Here is a 19,539-nt window from a genome sequence, read left to right as displayed (position 1 = left end):
ACAATGCTCGCTCGAGTCTGCAGACATGAGACCTTAGACCAAAAGTCTCAAAACCTTATGGTTGCTCAATGTACACCTCCTCCTCAATAATCCCATTGAGAAATGTTTTTACATCCATATGGTTGATCTTTCACCCCATCTGTGTAACCAGAGCAAGAATTGATTTAATGGATGAGTACCTTGCTACAGGAGCAAAGGTCTCCTCATAGTCAATTCCCTCAACTTGAGAGTACCCCTTAGCCACAAATTTAGCTACTTCTCTATGCTTCCATTTGTTGCATGCTTAACCTTGAAGATTCATCTTGAACGCACAAATGATTTATCTTTCGGTCTTGGGACCAATTCCCAAACACTGCTCTTTAAAATGGATTCATATTCCTCCACCATTGCATCAACCCATACAGGTTTCTCTACTACTTCCTCAAAAGATGATGGCTCTGTTTCCACAAGATCAGTTATTAGATCCATATAGCTAGTGTACCTCTCAGGCGACCTTCTCTACTTGCACAATTTTGAAGGAGATCCCACATTCTCCCTTGCATCCTACACAAGTCTATCATCTTCCCTGGTTCTTTTTCTGCCTTCTCTGGATGGTTCTGCTTCAGTGGATGTCTCCACTCTCTGCTCCTTAATTTGTGGTTGCTCCACAACTTCCTAAGGTTCCTCTTTTGGAGCTAGAAACTCTTCTTCTGGTGGGATCTGAAGCTCCCTCTCAAGAGAGAACTACATCACTTTGTCCTCATTAAAATTTATATCCCTTCGCATAACTCTCATTATCAGGGATGGCAAGTACAAACGGTAGTTGTGAGGAGTTTATGTGTAACCCCCAAATCTGTTGTTGGCTTAAGCTTATTCCTTGATTATTTGGAGATATGGCAGTAAAAACAGGCTCCAAAAATCCTGAATTGTGACATATTTGAGTTCCTCCCTGAGAAAGCCTCCTCTGGTGTAATCATACAAAGAATCCAACCATGACTTTAGTTCTGCATGTAGACTTTTGTGTTGCATGCCCCTTGGGCACAAATCTGGCCTTATACTTCTCTATGCTTTCGTCTGTTGCATGTTGAACCTTGAAGATCCATCTCGAACCCATAACTTATTTATCTTCCGGTCTTGGGACCACTTCCTAAACACTATTCTTTACAATGCATTTGTATTCCTCCACCATTACATCAACCCATATAGGTTTCTAACTGCGTCCTAAAAGAGGATGGCTTAGTCTCCACAAGCTCAAACATTAGATCCATGTAGCCAGTGTACCTCTCAAGTGACCTTCTCCACATGCACTAATTCCAAGGAGCTCCCACATTCTCCCTCTCATCCTGCGCAAGTCTATCATATTCCTTGGTTATTTTTTTCCTTCTCTGGATGGTTCTTCTTGAGTGGATGTCTCCACTCTCTTCTCCTTAATTTTTGGCTGCTTCATAACTTCCTGAGGCTCCTCCTCTTCTGGTGGGATTTGAAGCTCCCTCTCAAGAGACCACCACATCACTTTCTCCTCATCAAACTTTACATCCCTTTGCGCAGCTGTCATTCTGAGGGATGACAAGTGCACACGGGAGTTGTGAGGAATTTTTGTGTAACGCACAAATACCCCCAAGTCTTCCATTAGCTCAAGCTTCTTCCTTGATTATTTGGTGACATTGTAGTAAAGAGAGGCTCCAAAAATCTTGAAGTGCGACACATTCGACTACCTCCCCGAGAAAGCCTTCTTCGGTGTAATCATACCAAGAATCCTATGATGACTCCAATTTTGCAAGTAAACTGTTGTGTTGCATGCCTCAACCCACAAATGCAAAGGTAGGCCTTAGTCATGTAACATAGCTCTCGCAGCTCCCACAATGCTATGGTTCTTTCTCTTAGATACCCCATTCTACTGTGGGTTGTGGTGTGCTGTCAGTTCTCTTCAAATGCCTCTTTCACATAATTTTTTTTGATTTCATTCGAAACATACTCACTTCCATTATCACTCATGAGAGCCTTCACCTTCTTGTCAGTTTCTTTCTTAACCAATGCCTTGAATTCTACGAACTTGGAGAATGTCTCATATTTGTTGCACATGAAGAAGGTCCAACACTTCCTTGAGAATTCATCATTAAAAATGACAAAATATTTGTGTCTAGAAATGGTGGTTGTTGAGAAATGTCCACATACATTAGAGTGGATCCTTCCCAAGAATGCATGTTCCTTGTTTTCCCGATCATGGAATGTGGATTTTGTGTACTTCCCTAAAGTACATCCTTTGCATACATCCTGATGCTCAAGTACTCATTTGGGGAGTCCAGTGGTTATTTGCTACATAATCTTCAAAGCACCATGATGTAAATGGCGATGTATTTTGTGCCAAAGTTCACCGACATCGCAACTCTGCACTTTCTCCACCTTAGTGCTTAATGCAACACAATATTCCACATCTAGCTTATACAAGTTCTTCACACAAACCTCGATCTACTTCACCTGTCCCATGGCTATGTGTCTCATGAATGTTTTCCCTTTGCTGAAGATCACATCATAACCAAGGTCTTCCAAAACTGCAACAAAGATGAGATTCTTCTTTAGGCTTGGAACAACCATGACATCCTTGAGTCTAAGAGGGGATCCTAACTCCCTCTAAAAGGTGATTATACCAATATCGATTGCATTATACCTTCCGTCATCCCCCTAACTTGATGTGCATCTAGAGATCTTTCTCCTCCAAGTCATTGAAAAAGTCTCTACACCATGTCATGTGGAACGAGGCACCAGATTCCAAGTGCCACACTCTCCCCATGATTATGATGGTCATGCATGCAATAAGGGTGAATTCAAGCTCGAATTTTCAATCCAATACTTCACCTGGTGCTCTTATTGAGGTATTCTTGATTGAATTTTTGTGTGGAAACTTCATGGTAAGTGCCCGAATTCATGACAATTGAAGCATTTAATTTTGGAGAAATGTTTCTTCTTGCCCCCTTGGCTAGATTTTGGTTTGGTTTGAAATTTCTTCCCTTTGACCTTCTTTCCATTTCCAACTAATTCAAAATTTTCTTCATCCTCTCCCTTGTATGAAGTTCCATCTCTGGTACTCCACCTTATTTCCTCTAGTACCAAATTGGACCACAAGTGTTCTTAATTCTGTAGTTTCTCCCTCTCGTTCACCAAATCTTGGTAGCTATGCCAACTCTTGGGAAGGTCTAGAAGGGCTAGGCTTACCGAGTCATTATATGAAACAGTAACACCATCTCTTACAAGCTCATCACAAACTTGTGTGAACCTTCTCAAATAATCCTAAGTAGTGTCATTCTTCTGCATCTTGATATTTCGAAGTTTATCCTTGAGTGCCAGTTTCCTATGGCTTCTAATATTCTGGAATAGATCTACTAGTGTCTGCCACAGAGCATAAGGAGTTTCTTTCTCATGGAGATTTGTGACAATGTGGTCTCGCACTCCCTATAAAATTATTCTCCTCACCTTGGATACATATTTCTTATATTGGGCCAGGTTTTGGGCATCAAGCTCTGTTGGTTTTGCAACATCTCTCTTGATGTATACTAGCAATTCATTTTCATCCAACACTGCCTCCATGCGATCCTTTTATGCAATGAAATTCGAGTTGCTTTTCAAGGCATACTCTAGTATCATCCCATTGAAGGTAATCTTCCCAAACTTAAAGAGATCCTGCTACACTGAATTGTAAATCTGAACCTCCTAAGAAACAAATTCGAAATTCCTATTCTAATGTGAATCCTGCTCTAATACCATGTAAAAATTATGGTGTATGTTTTTAATTTTTCATGAATTTTTAATCAAAATCACAAGACACAAACCTACTCTACTACTCTACACAATTTAAAACTTCAATCACAAACATGCAATGAGAAATAACACACATGCACACAATATTTTTCTAGGAGAAAGAAATCTACTAAAAACCCCTATGCATGCTTATATTAATCTGATGAATAGAGATGTATTACAATTTCTTTGCTCAACTGAGCACAACCTGCAAGTGAGTAACTATCTCTCTGCTCACTGAGAAGCTCAAACCTAGACTTAGTCAGTTTCTTCCTCTACTTGAGCCCCTATTTCCTTGTGCAATTCCTTGAGAAATTAAGCCCTTATTATTTAGGAATTTATCCAAAATGGATTGTATAGTTCCCAAGGTCGATCATCTGACTGCATACAACACCTATACAATCAAGACTAGTCTACAGTTGGTGTTACATTGCCTTGGAATCTCTGCCACAACTAGGGAACTCGAATTCTATGCATGCACTGGTTATTTTGGGTCGATTGATCAATTAACTAGATGATCACCGAGTTAGAATGAAGTCTTACTGCACAACTAACCTTCCACTAGTTCCTCCAATAGTTAGAACTAGTTTAATTAAAAAAAAACTTGAAATAACTGACCTTGATTGACAGAAATTAACAAGCGCACATGCTTAATTGAATTCTAACTCCTCCAACTTGAATTTATTGAGTAAACTGGGTGACACTATGCATGTTACACATGTTGGGTACATCCAAGTTGTCTATTGATGTGGAAAGTCAAATTTTCTCAATTTAATCAAGGCAAAACCAAATTGAGAGTTTCTCGCTGCATTTTTCAACAAGAATATCTTATAGATTATGTGATATATAAGGCTACTCATGATCACAAGTATTATCTTGAACTATGTATTGAATCACTAATGTGTTGGCTTCATGTAATGAATTTAGAGGGTATTTGTCATTTTCAACTTGTATTGATATATTGCTTTAAGTTTTCATGAGTTCACACTGTATATAATGTTTGCATAGTGAATTTAAAGAGCTTTTGTTATAATCCAAACAATTTTTTAGACAATGGGAAAACCTATCATAACTCAATTGTCAAATCAGCAATGGGGACAACTATCACTGGTTGCTATCTATGAATATACGTTCAGTCATCACTGTTATTCAAGGAAAACCACGCCACTTGGAATTACATGTTGGCAGCCTATAAGGGGGAAGGCCTTCACTCCTCCCAGATATTTATGAGTCTTGGGCCATTAAACTATTCCCTTACGTCCAAGGAAGATGAACTCTTAGCCAAGCAAAAGAAATTTAAAGATCCAAACATTATGCCATCATTTGCTTTTGAAAATATGTTATTATAAATTTAATAAAATTGAGAAATGTGATATTATAAGTGTGCTAAAGAGATACCATAATGATAATTGGTAAATTTAAATATATAAAAAGTTTTTTTATTTTTTTTAAGAATAAGGGACCCATCTCTACAAAATGATCACAACCGTTTCACTATTAAAATATAAAACAATAATTATAGTCTACCCTTATAGATTTTAACTTATTATCTCTTAATAAAAAATCTTAACCACCAAACCCAATTAAACTATATTCTTAATATTTAAATTATAATGTGAAAATTACAACTAGCAATACTAACTATTCTGATTTATAAAACCCATTTTATATAAAATATATAATCGGAATATTCTATTTTTATATCAAATCACAATATATATTATAATCTAGTGATGAAAATGTCTACTTTATAATGATAAACCTTTTTAGTACGTTTTATATATTATAATCTAGTATGAAAGCATATCATTAAAAAATGTCTACATTATAATAATAAATTATTTTAATACAAACTATAGATATTAATAGATTATAGAATTAGTTCCATAATGCAAACTATTTAATAGAAAAGCACTGATACCATCACTATAATATGGCACGTTAATAAATGCTACCCTCAACAATCACATGCTGATGCTGGAACCTCAATCAACGAACTTTTCTCCAAATTGGAGATCTCTGAAATGGGTGGGAAGTCCACTATGTTAAAATATTAGAAGTGGCCACCGTCCAATTTAAACAGTTTGATTTGAAATGGAGTTCGTCATTATGCATCCAAAGATAAGGCTCATAACGTGACCGGAAAGGCCAGCAACAATCAACCTGGCCGTGTAGCATTGCAATATAACCTGTCAAATCCAATTATTTTAACAGTTTGATTTGAAATGGAGTTCGTCATTATGCATCCAAAGATATGGCTCATAACGTGACCGGAAAGGCCGGCAACAATCAACCTGGCCGTGTAGCATTGCAATATAACCTGTCAAATCCAATTATTTTAACAGTTTGATTTGAAATGGAGTTGGTCATTATGCATCCAAAGATATGGCTCATAACGTGACCGGAAAGGCCAGCAACAATCAACCTGGCCGTGTAGCATTGCAATATAACCTGTCAAATCGCTCTTTGCCTGGATTTGAACAAGCCCAACGCTTTCGATGTAATGGATGAGGATTATTCTATTAAAATATATTGAACCACCATCAACCACAACAATCAAAATTGAAATCCTTTTAGTCACTTTTAGAGTTGAGACTAAGAATTCCCAGCTCTAAGTTGAAGAAAATTTCACTCTGCCAAATGAGTCACGGCAATGACAAAGTTCCAAATTGGAAGTTGCAATGAGCGGTTTTGATCACAACAAAGACACTGGTTCCTTCATGAGTTTAAATACTCATTTCTTTCCACCTTGAATGTAATTTCAGAACTTATAAGCTTGCATGCCACAAAGATCTCATTATTATTATTATTATCCAATTTTAAGGTCACAACCAAACCAAACACCAAATTGGTGTATTAGATCCCCTTGTTTGTGGGATAAGGGACCCACCTCCGTGTAAGGATTTGACTGCTAAGTCTACAAAGGCATACATACTCTACCCCCCTCAGGTTTTGAACATGTGAACTCTTAGCGAGAAACACATACTTTTAACCATTAGCCCCACTCATTGATAATGAATTTCATTAAAATCAACCACCTTGGAGCCTTTAAAATATCAAGAACAAGGGAAAAAATTAGCTTGCAGTACTATCAGAAATGTAGAGCTGCCACATGTAAGAATTGAAAGGACTAGGGTTGCACATGATCAACACGCCCTTCGCCACCCACCTCAACCATGACAACAAATGCATCTACCAAAACATTTTTCCTATAGTTTCTAAAGTAATGGGAGGAGAAGGGCTTGAGAAACGATAATAGGCAAAATTGAAAGAGCTTTCCCTTAGTGTCATACCCATTGGTACAATTGAAACAATAAGGGAGATCATAAAGGAATGCATCATGGAATTTCTTTCCAACTTATACACCATTAGTAATGAGCTAACTTGCGTCAAGAATACAAGCCTAATTTTTGTACACATTTTTACTTCTTAGGACATGATAGAAAAACTTGTGAGAGAAATGGTCCAAGATACTAAGAATTTTGTTGAAAAGGAGACTTAGAATATTATTCTTGGGAAGAGATCCTCTTTGTAAATTTTGAATGATAAGAAGGGAGTCTCCTAGGATTGCTATCCTGGAGAGATCCCTTTCTTTTTCCAACTGGAGCTCAAGCAGGAGCCCGTACATTTGAGCGAGTTTATCTTTCCTCTTACCAACTCCCCATGAATACTTTACTCTTTGATTTCCTTTGGGATTTAAGAGAATCCATCCCCCTCCTGCCACCCCTAATTTTTTTATTTATTATTACCTACTATATTCTTTCATAATATATGATCTATTTCCTAATAATTCTATCATCATATTAACATATATACAATATTAAATGTTATTTAATATTTTGTTTTGAGAAATTGGTTCACATTTCCTTTTTGAATTCCTAGTTAAATTTATTGTGTCAATAGGTGTTCTACAACTCGGTATAGGGGAGATGTGTAAATGTAATGTAAGTATGTTAACATTTGTTATATATATATATCTATATATATATATATATATATATATATATATATATAGGAGAGATGTTGTAGTGTCTTTAAATGAGTGTAAACATTTTAATGTGCTTTTGGCTCATTGTCATTTTAATGATGCAAAATTATGCACCTGAATCAATGCTTTTAGCTCAGTGTCATTTTCAAAGGAGGAAAAGTCAAGGTTTTTCAGGTTCTCGGTAAGGATTGTGTCTTTTGTTGAGCCTTTCAACTTTGTCCAACAATTTTGTCATACATATAGTCAATTCTTGTTGTGTACATGCTCTAAAAATTAGGACTCTTCCCATTAAGACTTGTATATGCCAGTAAAGATTAACAATTTGCATGTAAGAGGTTGTCTTAGCCCTAGTGGAATCCTCACATTTGGAATACAGTTCCTAGTTTCTTGATAAACATATCTATCGGGAGTGTAGCACCTTGATTTTCTAACCTACTCTTCCATGTCTAAGATGACTCTTTGAACAGTTGATGGGACTATGTCCATGTAGCATTCCATTGTTGCTTGAGTTGTTGCCTGGGCCCAAATTTGAAGGGCCAAAGAGGGACTATGTTATGAGTTAGGGGAGAGGTTAGGTCATCACCCTTGTTTGCCACTTTGTCAAGGAGCATAAATTCGACACTTGGCCACGTTGACAAGCTTAAGACAAAGAGGGGGATCCAAGGAAAATTCGAATGAATGGGAAGGGAGTAGAACATCGTGAGAGCTATGCAAGAAGACAAAGATAAGGGGAGAGAGAAATTATAATGTTGGTAAACATGGAGGGATGAATAAGGGGAAGCATCACAGGAGACATAAAAGGGAAGTTAGAGTGAAAGAGAAGAAGAGGATCAAAGGAAAGGTTGAGAGATCATTGCACCAAGAAAAAAGTCCACCAGAGTTAACATTCTCAGTGAAGGGATACAAAATAAAAACCCCACAAATCCAAAATCTATGTTCAATGTAGCAAGGAGGAAACCTGAAATTGAAGCATAATCCAAAATCGAAATGATTATTTTATGAAACCTGCGAAGGAGGTGACTACTTCAAATTGTGTTAGTAAGGGAATCACTCCATCTAAAGAGTTTCTAGCTAAGAATGATCATAAGTCTCGTGTTCCTCAAAGCCTCCATGAATCATCCTTCCAAGACCAGTAACACCACATAGGATTCTTTCTACCAATGGATGATGGATTATATGCATGCAACAAACGTTTATCTTGGTATATTTTCCCTCAGCTAGCATCCCCATATCATTGTATTGTTTCCATCCTCCAAATATTTCCATAATAACCTTTGAAATTCCCCTACAAGTTGAGTTCCAGACTGATTGTACTACTCCCAAGTATAACATGATTGAGATTCTTTGCAAGGTCCCATAAGTAGGTTCACATAATTTCTAGAGTGTTATGTATGGGAGGCTACACATACTACCATTTGGAAGGAAGCATGCTTTCATCATTTATGCCTATGGTGCTCATAACGAGTTGAGGAGGGCAACCCTTTGCATGTGCAACCACAGTGGGGGAATAAGAAAAAAAATATTACATTAACATGATGCTTAATGATAATAATGAAAAAGGTACACTTTCTATTAAAATGTGAAAAAATATTAAAATCGAAGAAAGAAAAAAAGAAAGAAGAAAGAAGACTTGGTGAGTATAATGTAAAATGTGAAAAAAATATCAAAAAGGAGAAAAAAAAGTATGTTGTAAAATGTTGGGCCTCCAAAATGTGATCCTCTTTCACCCTCATTTCTATCATTTTGCCATATTCTGTAGCTCTTTACCATATTCTGCAACTCCATAACCCTGCATTAATACCATTTGCATGATCATATTGATTTATCATTATTATTTTACAAGTCATTTATTTTAAGTATTTTAAGAGAATTTATGATTAAATATTAGGAAATTAACATGTTTTCATAGATATCTAAAAGTGGGATGAGTTTTATGATTCTGTAGGCCTCTTTGAATATTCTAGAAGAGTGTTATTTGACCACTCAACCAAAAATTCGAATTTCAATTTCAACTCATGAACATTTGTGGAATATTTGTAAAACATTTGGATCAATGAATAAGCACATTCAAAGGAGAAGAATCATGGATGTTTTGATATGTCTCCTAAAGATGTGTGAGAGGATTTGTATCTCATATTTTTAGGTAATTGGTTGTAACCACAAGAGACAATTGTGGATCTACATTTATTGATTAGTTATCTTAAATTTTTGTATAAATAGGAGTGCATCTTTCATTCAAAGGCATTCCATCCAAGATATGAGATATTATAGAATAGAGAATAATGGAGAAAAAATGATTAATGTAATTTGTAAAGCGAGGATAGAGAGGAAGATAGTTTAATTATTGTAATATCTTTGGAACTTTCTCCAACTTCATTTTATGGAATGCATGTTGCTTCTTTGATCTTTAAGCTTTGATAATCATTCAGTGTGCTTGCTGAGGAGTGAAGGACCCCCATCAACCACAACTTGAACACCTCTTTCCTTTGTTGTAAATATTTATGTTATTTCATTTATGCAAGTTTAGCTTAGTTTCCTTTATGTTATTTTGATTATATGTTTTTATGTTTATTTCATTAATGTTTTTTTGTTAAGATTCATTTAATTTCCTTATGTTTGGATTGGATTGGCACATTACTAATCTCACATTAGTAATCTCATAGACTACTATATTAAATTACAGTTTCATTTCATAGCTTAGATTAAAATTGTTGGTTTTCGTAGAGCTTGTCTTTGAGAAAGAAAGTGATTGAGAGAGAAAATTCTTGAGAGAGAACGTGTGCACTTGCTTTTCATTTGCTTTCATTATTTTCTTTGTAAGTAGTTTCAAATTCTTTCATAAGATTAAACTATTATGAGAAATAATCACATAATATATATCGTACATGTATACCTCATCAGTTCACGAACCCCAGGCTGACAATTTAATGATAGGGATTTAAGTCACAATTAAATCCCCCAACATTTTGGCGCCATTGCCAGTGAGGTATATATATATGCTTATTTTGAAACTTTAGACAAACTCATGATAATTGCATTCAGTCTTAAATTCATAGTTAAAAACATATTAAGATCATATAGGATGCATGAATTTCAATTCTTTTTGGATAATGTAAGAGTCTCAATACTAATCCATTTGTGAAGCAAGATTTTTAGACTAGCAAAGGAACTAAAATGACGCTCAAGCATTTTTTGGGAGGAACGGGATATGCCCCTATAAGAGTCTTCTCAATCCATTGTCCTAGTTACAAAATAGCTACCAAGGATAGATTTGCATCCCAAGAAGCAGTAAAGAATAAGAGACCCAATGGACTACAACTGATGAGAAACAACCATTTAAGCCAGAAATTGAATAATTTTTAGCATGTTTGTCTCCAGATTCTTGGTACCCTTTAGAGAATGAAGGGAAACTTCCAGAAGAAATTCAATGCATGATAAATAATGAAGAGAACCAAGAAAGAAAGGACTACATTGAAGATTGGTTCCAAGCAGTTACTAGGCCACAACATTCCTTCATTCGTCAACAAATATTGTCACCAAAAGTATAACTGGTCTCTCATATCCTAGAGTACATAGAGATATATTTTTAATATTTCGATATGAGCACACTAGATATCTTGATTCTTAGATGGTTAGATTTGAAATATGCATATACTTGAAGAAAAGTTTTCATTTTTTTTAGGTAGAGTTGGGTAGAATAAAGGAATAAAACCATGATTTTATTAAATTTGTTTTGTAATTTCATTGTGGTGTAGTAAGAGCCACTTCATTCACTAACCATTAGTAGAAAGATTTATGAGGAAAATAGACATTCTTGAAAGAGGAAGAGCTAAAAATTTGAGGTCTTGTCTTTTTTCTATGCTTTCTAAGTTTTAGATTTTAAAACGAAAAAATAATTGTTAAATTTCAAAGTATGCTCTCTTCCTGCGCCTTTTTGTGACTCGGAAAATGTTTTCAGGAATAGTTTAAGTTGTTGACGATGTAAAAAATTCCTAAATTAATTTTCCTCTTCAATCTTCAATTTGATTTGCCTCCATTTTCCAACAAAAATTTCATTCAATTTGGTTTATATCACTTAAATAAAAATTTGTAGTTATATATATAAAACAAAAACAAAATACAAAATGCAGAAATTAAACTAAAGATATCTTATAAACTAGGAACCGGGTTCTTGTAATTTTTGTATAAAAAGTGCATAATATTCTAATGAACAATCCCTATAAATTTCAGCCCAATCCGCTTCACAATTTTGAGAAAATGAGTATCATCACCTTCAACCATTTCACTTATATCTCGAGATACGTGCATGGGATTTATCTAATTTTTGTTGTGTAGAAGCATTAGGACCATAGGAACCTTCCTACAAAATTTTAGCTCGACATGATTTGTATTTTGTGAGAAAATCATTTCTGAAATTTAAAAAAAAATGTCAAAACACATCATCACCTACAACCATTTCAATTATATCTCGATATTTGTCTATTGGATGGTGTTGAAGTTTGGTATGCATAAATATAAGAATAGTAGGAACCTGTCTACAAAATTTGAGAAAAATCCAATAGATAGTTTGTGAGAAACGAGCCCACGAAGTTTGTTGTAAAGCACTTGTAACAACCTACAACAAAAACAATAATAAAACATTTTGAATGTTATTCATACCACAATAATGAGTTGTGGCACAATGCTTAAGATCCACTTTTTTTGCCAAATGTTCTGGGGTCAAACCCCATCCACTCCACTCTTTGAGCCACCTTTTACTCACATAATCGGCCAAAATATACTTTAAAAATAAATATTTCCACTTTATTTCAGAATAAATTTGAATGTCCTTTGATTTGTTTGGATGAGGTTTCATGTTCAAATCCTGCCCCCATATATTCTCGAATGTAACTACATTTTGGTCAAATTTGGGCTGCCACAAGGTAACCTGTGATTTTCCCACGAAATGCCTAGTCACCATCCATTCAACCTGCCACGTCATTATTGATCGTCATGTCACCATTCACTGTCATGTCATCATTCAAGTCAGCATATGAACAGTCCATGTGGAATATGTTTATATTGACATGTGGAATTTTCAGACGCTGCCACGTGGCACCCTAGTATACGGAATTTATACCTACGGATAAGTATATCTTCCCTAAATGGTTAGTTACACTTAGAACAACTGAAGTAAATATGTTTAACCTTTTCCTACAATAAAAAGATAAGATAAAAGAACCTACTTGTGATCCTTCGCTTCCTTTGATCTCCTTTGAGTTGCTCCCATCGCTCCCGCTCAAACTGAATTCGCTCAATTGGTACCTGCCAACATAAACAGAAGACGACAACAATCAAAGCATATGATCTATTTATTGTAAACAAATGGAATCAACAACATTTGAACATACATTCATCATAGATATAGACAAAAGTATTGGAAAAGGAACAAACAACTTTATTGATTGATAGAAGGAGAAGTTACACCCAATGTGGTTCGATCTCATGTCACTCATCTAGCTTAGTCCAAGCTCCTTGGCTCTGTGATGGGAGGCCAATTTATAGATGAATGCAAGTGGTTTTGTCATTAATATGGCATTGAATGGTTTTCCATAATTGGATGATTAGTTTCCATGTTTGAAGGGATGATAGGATAGAGGATTAGATGGTCCAAGTCTATCCTAAGTTGAGCTCATCTTGATAGGATAGGAGTTGGGTTCCTTTTAGAAGGATTTAGAAAGGAGGAATATACTCAAGATCCAACAAAAATTTCGAGGATTCTCACCCAACATAGGCTTGAGTGGGCTTAGGTTCTCTGTAATGTAGCCTTGAATGGGCTACCTACTCTACAGAGCACTTACCCCTTACCAAGGGTGCACTGGTGACCCAAGGAAGCACTTTAGCAGGGTTTGAAGTCAGGAAACTCTCATGGATGAAAGCACTCAATGAGGTGGCATGTCTAGGGCATCTAGCAACTGAATTAGGGTTTGATAGACCCTGTTTACACTAATCTGATCGTCGAAAGTGATGTGCCCAAATAGACTTGTAACAGTTGCCCCCTAAAGCATGAAGTCAAAAATGATAATTTTGAGTGATATTCTTTATGATGTGATGAGGAGTATTTGAAGTAGACGGTGACCTGCATCAATTGCAATACATAATATCATGATATCTTTGATTTTTTCATGAATTGTTAAGGGAAGGAATACCAATGCTCAACATATAAACTTTTCATTACATAAATCAGATAGTCGTATACAGATATAGACCCATGATAGTATGACCATCTGTGTAAAGCCATCGTACATATGATTTAGTACTCTCCTAAAATCGCAGCCCGGATGGATGAAACTAGATTTGGGGTCTTCTATCTCGTTCAATCGTTTGCTCAAGTACAAGTCTAACCATGTGAAATGTGATCTAAAGTCAAACATGGGAAGACACCGTCTGATTACCAGCCAATGATGTAAGTTGTTAACAAATGCGAGAGAAATCACCAATAATGATAATGATTCTCAAGGTACTACAATAATTCTGCATGGTGTGAATAGATTTTTTGATGTCGAAAACCATACAAAGTTTTTTGGTCGAAGGTCTGCAACTTGCTACCATAAAGTGATTTATCCCTTTTCCCATTTTCCCTAGTCATTGATGACCAATACCTCTTTATTGTTTAACAAGCTTGAGGAGGATAACATATGATTGATGTATAATTCTACCCTTTAGGTTAATCCATCGCTATGTGATGTTTTAATGAGTCTAGCGAAGGTGAAACTCGGTCTTGTCATGATGGACAAGCTTGTCGTTATTTGATTCTTTACCGAGTTTAACGACAATGAGAACTCAGTCCTTTTCATGTTTAGAGAGTTTAAAAAGGGACAAAAAGAAAACTCCACAAGTTATTTTTCATAAATTTATCTCTCAAGTCCGTAAAAACGTAAAATAATACGAGACAAAACCTATTGACCATGTTCGATCAATTTATTCATTTTTCGTAAGTAATCTATCTTAGTCAGGAAAAGGGTTAAACTTATACTCAGTAGATGTCGTTTCCAATTCGTTTATGAGCTAAAAAGGACAAGCGCCCGAAAATATTTTCATATTTTGAGAGTTTGAAAAGAGTTGAAAGAGGACTTTAGGGGGGTTCCTTTTTCGATATCTAACAAAGCTCGAAAAAGAGATAAAAGTATGCTTTGTGGTCAAAAGTACATTTTACGATCATGCACGTCAAATTCACTATGTCAGCTGTAAACCTTCTCAAAGAACCACCAAACGGATTAAACATATCTGTTTCATTGGTAAAAATAGGTAAAAAATATATTTTATTCATTTAATGAACATGAAATAACCATAAAACAAGAATTTACCAAGTCATTTTACCATTTGACATTAACCATTCAATTTTGTGCTCTAAACCATTGTTTTACTTCAAACTTCAGTAGTTGACTGCGGGAGATTCTATGGATCATTCTTCGTGCCGTCAGGACCAGGTAGGAGATCTACCTCTTCTCTTTCATTTAAGGTCATTCTTTTTCAATTTCAGGCAAAAATTTTAGGGTTTTGGGGTCCCTAGGGTAAATATATCACACCCTAGGATCAACGCACCCTTATGCATCGAAAACTGTGATGCAGAGTAGTCAAACAAAAGGGAAACTGCTCTGCATTGCATTGTCTAAAGATCAAGGGTGCATTAGGCGCAATTTAGAAATTTGATTCATCATTTCTACCCAAAATCTCTTTAGTTTTTTGCATGAAATGGATCCTAACTAAGCCTATGGTGTGATTTCAGACTTTGATCGGATCAGAATGGCTATCACATGGCGTGAAAGAGAACATGAAGAACAGGATATGGTTGCCCTAAATGATCCTAGTACTGTTGATGCCCTCCGAGATTGTGGGTTACTCAAATATTTCAAGTTATCCGGGATGAGGCAACAGTTAGAACTATTGCAGTTCTTGGTTCATTCATGGGATCTAGCAGAACATTTTTTTCACATAGGGGACAAAGTGCTCCCTATATTGATCGATGATATTTACTTTCTCACAGGATTGTCGAGATGTGGTGCCCCCATTTATCTTTCAGGTTCTGCCCATGGGGGTGAATCAGTGAGGGACTACATTCAACAATTCTATCGGCCTAGTACATAGCTTAGCAAAGATGGAAAGATAAACATCAGGCATGTTCGTGATATGCCCTTGTGAACAATCCTCTTTACTATCTCAAAGTTGGTGGGTAGCGTGACACTTCATGTCGTGAATAGATCATACATGCAGTGTGTGCTCGAGTGTCTCGAGCCAACTATGTTCAACTGGTGTGAGGCAGTACTCCCTTTGATGAAAGAGCAGCTAACTAAAGTAAAAAGAGGTAAGACGAAAAATTTCAGCTATGGATCGATCTTGATTGATTTTACTCTGGAGAGAATCCCATTGATGCAACCTCGGTATGTGACACTGATTTTAGTTGGTCCTAGAGATCCACGAATGCAAAAATGGGTAGATTTGATGGCTAGACATGTTGGTCAGTCACTAATCTAGTTTTCTACCGCACTCTTCAGTTGGCTCCGTTGACAACATATTTTCATAGAGGAGCATCCATATGCAGGGATGTATTTCCACAGAAATACAGATTTGAGATTACTAACGGGTGCTCAATGGGGTGTTATAGGTAAATTGTTTTGACCATGTATTTTTGATTTTTTGAGTTTTTACATGTTTTTGTGTTTTTTGATGTTTCCAAGACTAAACTAAAAATGTTCTCATGTATACAGATGTTGACATTGTTCGACCAATGGGTCATCAACAAGAGGCAAGTGAACCAACAAGGAGAATTGTCATAAGTGCAGTTCTCTAGGATTTAGATCTGATCGAGACACTGGCGGAGTTGCAACATCATATAGAGGGGTTAACCTTCGGTATACTGGATGTTCAGATCAAGTAGTTACCAATGAGACTACAAAGCCATACTATTGTGTACCTAGCCGTTGGATGAGGCTATTGCGCATGATAGCTCAAGAAATGACCTGTTATCATGAGCGTCATTAGATCTACTTAGGATGATTTACTGTATGCATTTTGATGTTTTGAGGTCAGATGACCAACACGTCTTGGACACAAATTTTTGTAAAAACTTTGCACATCTATCTATTTTACTTTCAGTGTTTTTGTATGGTTATGTGTAATCCTATTCAACAGTTGATGTGAATTGAAAATTTACTCTGTACATATGTTGTAAATGTTTGTTTAACACGTAATTCGCTAGAGAATCACTCAATGTGTTAAAATTTCTGGAAATGTGTTGATATTGAATGTAATCAAAATGTCTTTCCAAGAGACGAACTCTAAGGAATATACAATGAATAGTTGGATTTCAGACGGTATAAACATTCGTAAGTTATAGTACGACAAGTTGTGAGTATAGTCTGATGATGATTCAGAGAATTCCAAGTAAAATCGCATCAGAGATGAGTTCGATCAGTGCGCTATAGTTAGGGATATTGTTCATAGAACGACCAATACAAATCCCTTGAAAACTCACTAACTCACCACTTGGAGCGAATATGGCCCATGATGCAAAGGATAGTTTCTGTGTACCACAACTAGCACCATTAACATAACCAACAAATGATTCCAAATAATCCGACATTTGCAACAAATGCGAAGTGGATTACTAACCACATAAAAACTCTAAAAGTCACACTATGACACACACATGCAAGCAAAGCATATATACAGTGTTTTTACTACGCACAATCAAGCATAGTAACATTTAAGATACAAGCCGTTTCGGGGCTGCAACAAGGGAATTCCATCATAATCAACCAACTCGTAACTGCATTTTTCCAAAACACGCTTGACAATGTAGGGGCCCATCCATAGTGGTTCAAATTTTCATGTTCCTAATTTATCGGCATCCTGATCATAAAGCAAGGCTAGGTCTCCTTCTAAGAATATGCGAGGCTTGACATGCGGTCATTGTGCGCCTTAATTTGTTTCTTATGTGTTTTGTTGGCCAATGCAGCTTCATGACGTGTTTCATCTAGATGGATGAATTCTAAGAAACGTGTTTCCTCATCATAAGTGTCAGGTAACAAGCCAATTGCAAGTTTTAGTGATGAAATCTCACATTGTATTGGAAAGATTGCCTTAAGACCATACACCAATTGAAAAGGTGTGAATCCAGTTGCATTTCTTATTGAGGTTCGGTAAGCCCATAAAGCTGAGTACAGGATCAAATTCTAGTTTCGTTTGTGAACTCCTATCATTCGTTGAAGCATTCTCTTAAGGACTTTGTTGATGGCTTCAACTTTTCCATTAGCCTATGGATAATAAGGAGTAGAACTATCATGTGAGAGTCCTAACTTGGCAATTAATTCAGTCATCATGTGATTGCAAAAATGTGAACCATGATCTGTAACTACAGCTTGTGGTACACCAAGCTGTGCAACCACATGGTTGAAGAAAAAAGTGTAGTTGTCTCACCATTGTTGTTTAATGTAGGCATCACCTCGACCCATTTCAAAAATAGTCAACGACGACAATAATATACCCATGCCCCCCGGCCCAGTGAGGGTTACATGTCATGAAATCAATGCCCCATTTTGCAAATGGTCCAGTAGTGACGACAGGATGCAGTGGTGCAGGTGGTAATCGAGTTTTACGGTAAAAAATATGGCATGCATGGAAACTTCTGACAACAGTAATGCAATCATTAAATATGGTAGGCCAAAAGTAACCAGCACAAAGAATTTTCTGTATGGGAGCATAACCAGATAAATGTCCACCACAAGCACCAGAATTGAAGTAATTTAGAACTTTCTCGGCTTCCTCATGTGTGAGGGACCTACAAAAAATCGTATCGATACTGTGACGGTAAAGGGTGTTGCCAATGATCAGATAATCTTTGGCTTGATTTCAAATACGTCATTGTTGCAAGCGAGAGGTATCAAACTGGAAAGTTTGGGTTTGGAGATAGATCAATATCCATCTCCATAACAGAATTGGGTCAGTTGATGGCGGTAGAGGGAAGGTTGCAAGGAATCTCGGTAAAAATGAGAGATTTCATTGACTTGGATTTTATGAATTCCAAATCAAATTCCTGCAAAATGACGATCCATTTTGAATATTTCCCGCCTAGCAATTGATGTGGCAAGATGTATGTCATAGGGTTGCATTTCGAAATGACAATGGTCTTTTGAAGCAGAATATAATGGCGAAATCTCTATACATCTTGAATGGAAGCCAAAGCTATCTTCTCAACATAAGAATACTTAACTTCCGTATCATTGAGATTATGACTCAAATAATAGATCAAAGGTTCAATCCCATCTTCTTCTTGGACTAAAACCATAGCAATGGCTGTATTTGTAGTGACGAGATACAGGAAATAGTCATTCTAATAACTAGGGGAATACATTAATGACACTCAGATCAGGGTATCTTTGGGAGCATCAAAGGAAGCTTGTGCAACCTAGTCCCAATGGAAAGGAATTCCCTTTTTCAAAAGACGAGTGAATCCTATAGCCATTTCAGCATAGTTGGGAATGAATCTCCTTAGAAAATTAGCATTCCCTTGGAGTCTTTATAATTGAAGTAAATTGGAAGGTGGAGGTAGATCAAGAATTGCCTTAACCTTCAAGGGGTCGAGTCAAATTCCTTCTTTGGACACTACGAAACCAAGCAAATGACCAAAACCAACACAAAGCACACATTTATGTGGATTGAGTCGAATTTTGTAGTGTCGGCACCGTAAAAAGATGGCTCTCAAATGTTGCAGGTAATCAACCCATTTCCGTGAATAA

This window comes from Pinus tabuliformis, chromosome 5_2, assembly GCF_031772625.1.
Source record: "Pinus tabuliformis cultivar Carrire ecotype Pingquan chromosome 5_2, CPIR1, whole genome shotgun sequence".
Taxonomy (NCBI): Eukaryota; Viridiplantae; Streptophyta; class Pinopsida; order Pinales; family Pinaceae; genus Pinus; species Pinus tabuliformis.
The sequence above is the reverse complement of the archived record's forward strand: the minus strand, read 5'-3'. Positions refer to the sequence as shown.